The sequence below is a fragment of the Diadema antillarum genome, unplaced genomic scaffold (genome assembly GCF_040938485.1).
Source record: "Diadema antillarum isolate AM-2024a unplaced genomic scaffold, OU_Dant_1.0 seq00000229_RagTag, whole genome shotgun sequence".
Lineage (NCBI taxonomy): Eukaryota > Metazoa > Echinodermata > Echinoidea > Diadematoida > Diadematidae > Diadema > Diadema antillarum.
In genome coordinates this window covers 80,251-87,519 of record NW_027271279.1, presented here as the reverse complement: position 1 = coordinate 87,519, position 7,269 = coordinate 80,251, and positions in this window count along the sequence as shown.

The window sequence follows — 7,269 nt, the reverse complement described above, 5'->3', positions numbered from 1 at the left end:
TGTCTCCCATGAAGAGCCTTGACACAAAGCGCGCGGTATTTAGTCATGCCTCTGGTACCACTCCTTGGTCCACATTATCTACAAGCTTTGTGTATCGCGCAAACCTTCTTCAATGGTGTTTTGTGCATGGGTGTTTGTTCTCCCTTTTATTTGCACCTCGTCCTCTTCCAAATGGTCCACCTATGACGTGAATACAATAATGTTCTCCCTTCCTTTTGCCTTGTCCGATCGTTGTACGCAAAGAGCCAAGCAGGAAAGAAACAGGAGCGCTCGATCGGGTTATTGTTATGCAGATGAAGCTATGTGGTATGTTCAACAATGATCCACGCGGGGGGCGAGAATCTCTGTTGTACGTCCCCAGTCGAAGCAGGCCAGGGAGTGTACAGACTGTAGAAAGGCTCTCTTTCCACCTCCCTGCTCCCAATAACATTCCGTGCTTTGTGTATGCGGTTGTGTCTTGAGTGTAATTTTTACGATAATTTTCGCGAATATACTTGTTTTGAAATCCCTGTGTATGCACTGGACTTCTACTGTCGCTGCCTGGTAATTTGGGTATAAGTAACTTTTAACTCCTATGACGACCAGGGATACTTATGACATCTCATAGCGCTTTGTATCCAGTGAAAAAAAGGCGCTCTAAAAATATCAACTATTATTATAATATCATTATGTTCAATTCTGCTGGGAGAATTGCGATGAGTCGATGTTAGAATAGTTGCCGACATTAACAGAACTTCGACTGATTCTCACATTGGTTTGTGTTCCACTGCTGCCATAGTGGCATGCAATCATGGAGCAGTCAGGTAGTTTACATGGATTCAGTGGCGATAGCCTCTCGGTCTGTCCCTGCATTTTTGCTGGCTCCTGCATAGCAATGATTATTATATGGCCTGAAAGCAAGATGTGGCTTTTTAATCCACTTCAAACACCAAAAGTCAGTATAAAAGTAATTCATAACTGCCACTATATCCAACATGGGCTTATACTTATTGCACTCATCAAAACAGCGTAGATATGAAACATATGGAATCTTCTTGAAATATATTATCGTGAGGATAATCTCGTACGGCACTTGCAACAACAATAACAACAGCAAAATCACGGTCCCGAGGTTTTGGAAGCGCTTTTATTTAGGACTGGTAACAAACTCAAAATAAAAACTCGAAAATCACTAAATTTTTGCGTTTGACGACCAAAGAAAAAAATCAATGTATTTTGTTTTCGAGACTAAAGCATGGTTATTGCAATGAGTTTTTTGTTTTTTTACTTCTAGAAATGAACCTTTGATGATCCAGATACCCATTGACAACACTGCAACTACCTCTCATGTGTCTACGAGTTAAAGTCTTTAAGTTGTTGGGTTTTTTCTCTCTCTCTCTTTCGTGGACTGCGTGACATTTTCCTATATGAGTTATGGGAGACAGTGGATTCCTTTCCCAAGTTCAGCCTTCCGAAGCACAGTTGCGTTTCACTGGAACATGCAAAAGTACGTGGGTTGCCTTTTTTTTTCTATACTGGCGTGCGTGTGTGTGTGGTTTTTTAATTTCCCCTTTTTTCAGGCAACCCTGCATATATCAGATCGTATACCTTCGAAAAAGGTCATGTTGGGGAAGTCATCACGACAAAATATGCACTAAATCTTATTGATTCTTTCCCGTGAATTTGATACTGTTCATCCACAATTACAACTTACTGTTTGTATACTTCAGCAGTATATACACGGGGCTATGAAATAGGAGATGTTTCGACTCCATCAAAATTCATCTCTAAGACGACATAGAAAGTGCATGTGATCGTTTCGAATACTAACATTATGGAGTTCTTCAAGTGACTATTTGACGCGCTTAGAAACACCTGTATACAAAGCGCCATATAAATGCAATTATTAGTAACATTATTATAATGAAGGAACTCTGATTTGTGAAGAATAAATCGCTATACCACAATTCCTATGTTTCTCAAAACATATAACATCTTTTTGCTTCAGGTCGAAAAAAAAACCCACATCAAAACAATCCCAGATTTTGCATTTTACGTTAAAGTTCCAGTTTACCTTTGGGAGCAGTGATTGTAAAAATGTTCAAGATATCACATTGAATGCATACATATATTAAATCAGTTTTGTTTTTTCTCAATAAATCCTTCACAGTAGACGGTTTAGTCTGGAAGCATTCTTGTTATAACGATTGTTCGCATTTGTGTATTCAATAATACAAAACATCGATTGAACGGATTCAAATTTTTACAGTGGCTGTTTCTATTCCTATTATAACTCAGATTTTGTAACTATTTTTTAAAGCAAAAATGCTGAGTTTTTGTTTCATCTGCAATGGTATACCACGCTGAATATATTCTTAGGAAAGAACGAACAGAAACCCAGTGTGGTTAATAATGAAGGTGACAGGTTGTATTAGGTAACTCTGCAACTCGCACCGCAGTGTATGGGAAGGAAATATTTAATTTCGATCGATTAGATATTCTACACTATACACATAAGCCAGCTGTATTCTGCAGCTGTGTCTACAGTCATTTTGACAGTCCGTACGTTTGCTGTGATACCAGTCCGACATGCAGGCACACTGACAGTCGTCATAAGACAGAAGGGCGCAAATCATGTCTTTAAAGAGAAATTCTGAGTAATCTTCACATGATAGATTTTGTGAATATATACATATTTATTCATACATGTATATCTTATATATATATATATATATATATATATATGTATATATATTATATATATATATATATTTATATATGTATATATATTATATATATATATATATATATATATACATATATATATACACATATTCAGCTGTATGGTGGTGTATGATGTTAGGCTGTATAATCGGTAACTCTGCAACTCGCACCGCAATATATGGAAAGGGAATATTTACATTTATACAATATATATAGATATAAATATAAACATATATATATATATATATTTTTTTTTTTTTTGATTATGCAGTTGTCTGGCGTCGCGAGAATAGAGTCACTTGGGATGATAATTATGGTCACATTTTGCTTTAGCATTTCTTCCGCTTGTCCAGACAGATTTGTTCATGTCTTGTAATTAATACAAACACAACCAAAGACAAGAACGCTATAAAAAATGGTAGATTCTACTCTATGTGTTTAGGACGAGACTATTTCTTTTGTGTGTAAAATTACGAGAATGATAGTAATGATAATGATGATAACGTCAATAAAAGCAATACAAGACATGATAGATAAATAAGTAATAAATAGATAAATAAAAGAATAAATAAATAAATAAAGATGATGACAAAGAAATAATGTTTATCATAGTATCGTGATATTGATAACAATAATAGGTAATCAAAATCAAACATTGTACTCATACGGATACCAAAATATGTCATGATTGAATACGATGTCCTCGCATTTCGTTATTAACATTCCAATAATCACACAAACGATGTCGATGAAGAGTAAACATGCTAGCAAAGATCATGAGCAAAAACAGAACAGTTGTTCATGATTATCATCAAAATTAGTTAAAACATTTTGAAGATACCATGCAAGATTCAATAAGTACGTGAACACATTGATTTTCATAGTAGGCCTGTGCACATGAGTTTTGCGTGGCTAATTCAGATAAACGAACATCTTTTTTTTTTCTTTCTTACCAGCATTTTCACAAAATAACCTACTTCTTTACCTTTATTTTTTTGCTGTTGACCGAGATTACCATCTGGCAACACTGCTGTGTGAACCGTTTCAGTTCCTGCACTACTTTTTTTTTTCAGAAATTTGCAATTTTGTTCACCAACTTTCCACACATCCATCACTTGGCTGCCGCTTCGAGTCACAGGTTAAACACCTTAGCATACTTATTTCGGCTTGTGCGTTTCTCATTCACAGAGCATGTTTTAAAGAGATTTGAATCCTCGATAATAAGATGTGTCATTGAGGAACAGTGTCATCAAGGTTGTGCTTCATTTAGAGCTCTATATAGCATGTTCCTTAGTGTAATCTATCTAGGCTTATAATATAGTATCAAATTAATACAATATAACATTATATGATATGATATGATATTATAATATAATATAGTGTGATATAACTCTAATGCAAGATAATAAAAATTTGATATAATCTAACATAATATGATGCAAAATGATATAATATATATCGTCTCTTTTGCGTTATGTTTGCATTTTTTTATACGTGTCTATGTGTCTAATGTATAATTATGCATTGTTGTAATTGCATTTTCTTGTATAAACTTTAGAATAGTTACTGTATATAGTGATTATATGTCCTTCTGTACATTATTTTGTACATTATGACATTATGTCCTTCTCTACATTAATTGATTCTGGAGGATTTATAGCAATGTAAGTTTCGCCTTTTGGAGGACCACTTTTTTCAATTGTTAAATTTACATTGTTTGTCAATTTTGAACACTACGCATTGCTATATATCCCTGGTTATTCTGCGAAAGTTATACGTAATTCACTATTCACTTTTCGATCCTTATATATCAGGTATTTCATACAGAACAATAAAACAATATTGTGTAATGTATGCTTTGCATCTTGTTTCTAATTCTGTCTGATGGAGATAAATGACAAATTGATCGATTAATTAATTGATTGATTGATTAATTGATTGATTAATTAATTTGAAATATAAAAAAGAGTATAGGTATGTGTATGAGAGTGTGTCAGTGTGTGTGTGTGTGTTTGTTTGTTTGTATGTTTTTTGTTACTACCTGCAGCCGACGTATGATATCTCCATCTTATGTGTTGCCTTCTTGCGTCAGATAGAGCAAGGATGTACTACCTGCTTTGTTTGAACAAGTTTCTATTTGAAGTGGTATATTAAATTGAGAGACTTCGAAATCAGGGGGGGGGGGTGGAAAAGCCACACCTCAAAAGGTACTAGTAGCTGATTTCTAACCGCGTTCCTACACGTATGCGCGCGAGTGGACGAGGAGGGATGGAGGTGGGATTCCGCTTACGTGCACAGAAGCATGGCAATGCCTCGTTTCCATAACGAGAGAAGCGCCATCACGGTCCCATCCAATCCCTCTTCCCCATCCCACCCAACCATGGAGATATGCGTGTCTCGATGTATGACTCACAGCTGCTGCTAGTATGATAGAACTGCCCCCTCTCCCTCACATGGTCTCTTTCGAGCACACGACGAGAAGGCTTGCACTCGTGCATTGTAAGTGATGACGTATTTCAACCCACTTTACTATAGACTTTCAAATTTCGACACCAGACCAGAAAGCCCGTTTTCTTCAAAATAAACGATTTTTTTTTGTTATCAAAAAAAATCCTAAAACATCAAGCAACTCTCACATTCATCTATAAAGTACCGTATAAAATATTATGATTTTTGCACGCAACCAGACATGTCTGTATTATCATTATTGTTATCATTGTCATTGTCATTATTATTGTTATCATTTCACCAATAGCATAACCATCATTATTACAGTTGTATCGTATTATTATTTGTTGCATAACTTCACAATTCGTCTCATGCTAGTCGTTGACAGCGATGGTTTGGTTTGAGACAGTAACTTTCCATTCCACACGTACACGCATGATAGGAAACTTGTGGTTCCTTCAGAAACATACGCTGAAAAGTGTCAACGACGAAAACGAATTGCTAAAAATTAAACACCAATATGAAACATCCACTTGCTGTCAAACTAACTCTCATAAAAGAAAGAATACGGTCCGATAACTTGTGGAAAGATGAAATCGAACGGAAGCAGATCCATTGTTGGGTGATTTGTTTCATCAGAGAAGGATTAGCCGTCCAAAATAATGGAATATCGCTCTACTTTGGCGAAGGGGAAGCAGGTGACAAAGCATCAAACTTCGTGGCACGAATTTACTTTCTGATAATAGGCGTAGCATGCTCTACTTTGATGCCATCCTCTGATGACGAGGAACTACTCTGTTCCTATACTGAAAACGTCCAGGGCCGCGTTTCATAAAAAGTTGATATTATGTAACAGCTCTTGCTGAAATGGCCGTTGTCATGGTAACGACAAGAATCCAGCTTCTTCCTGATTGGCTGTTGCTATTGGAAGTTGCCATTTCAGCAAGAGTTGCTATCCTAACATCTTTTATGAAATGGGGTCCAGGTCGAGATGCCATAATTCCCCACTGGTGCTAGTGTGAAAAGGAACTACACTTTGTTCGAGATGTAATTCTCTTATCTTGACGTTTGGTAAGAGAGCGCAAGTTTTAATTGGAGCACGCAGATCCCTTTGTGTGTCCGTTTTCTTACATATCTTTTACCATCACTATTATAGTATTAAATTATAGTATTACATATCATTTATTATGGTACAGTTTCTCTCTTTTATTGTATCACATAGAACAACCAGGACGTTTTCATTTCTCCTTCACAACTTTAAATTCAATCTCAAAAAAAAAAAAAAAAATCTAATCACTATGGAAGTAAACAGGAAGACGGTTTAATCAAATATTCTGGCACAACTGCTATTTGGCAGACGAACTTTTTGGAAGGTTTTGGCAGCTGAGGTGTTACCTTCACCTCTGTGGTATCCGCACATCACACCACTTTCCGGTCAAATCGTGAAGTGTCCATTCGGACCTATATAGTAGATTTCATATGAGAAAATGTGGAAACCTCGGGGGGGGGGGGGGGGACAAGGGATACTGTGATGAGAACTTTATTTTTTTTTCATGGAACATCTGTAAGATATCATTTCTGAATTTTGCGAGAAACGCAATGCCAAGTAACTAGTCAAACTTGTAGTTTTGTCTTAAAACACACTGATGAATAGCAGGAAAGCAGAATTGTGCATGTTATTCAATACGATTTGTCTTGAACTAACGAGAAAAATATTCATTTGCACCCGTCAGCAAGTCTATAGAGATGACTCCTAAAGTCTTGCATAAGCTGGTGATAAGTATTACTCTACATGCAGGGTGATTCCCTGGGTTCCATGACATCTGCTCCTGCGAAAACTGCTCCCATGAAATATTTCTTTGGTAAGCCAAACATAAATCTACCATCAAACATAACCTTAATTCTAATCCTAATCCTAATCCTCACATCAAACTTAACCTAAAACCCCATCACAACCCTAACCCTATATCATAACAAATAGTCCTTAGAAATAAAGTCAGACCAGTGTCGCAGGAGCAAAGTATATCGCGTTACCGATCAGCTGACCTTTGCATTCAAAAGGAAACTTCACTCCATGCAGTCCAAAAGAGAAATAAGGATTGAGGGAAAGCAGCAACA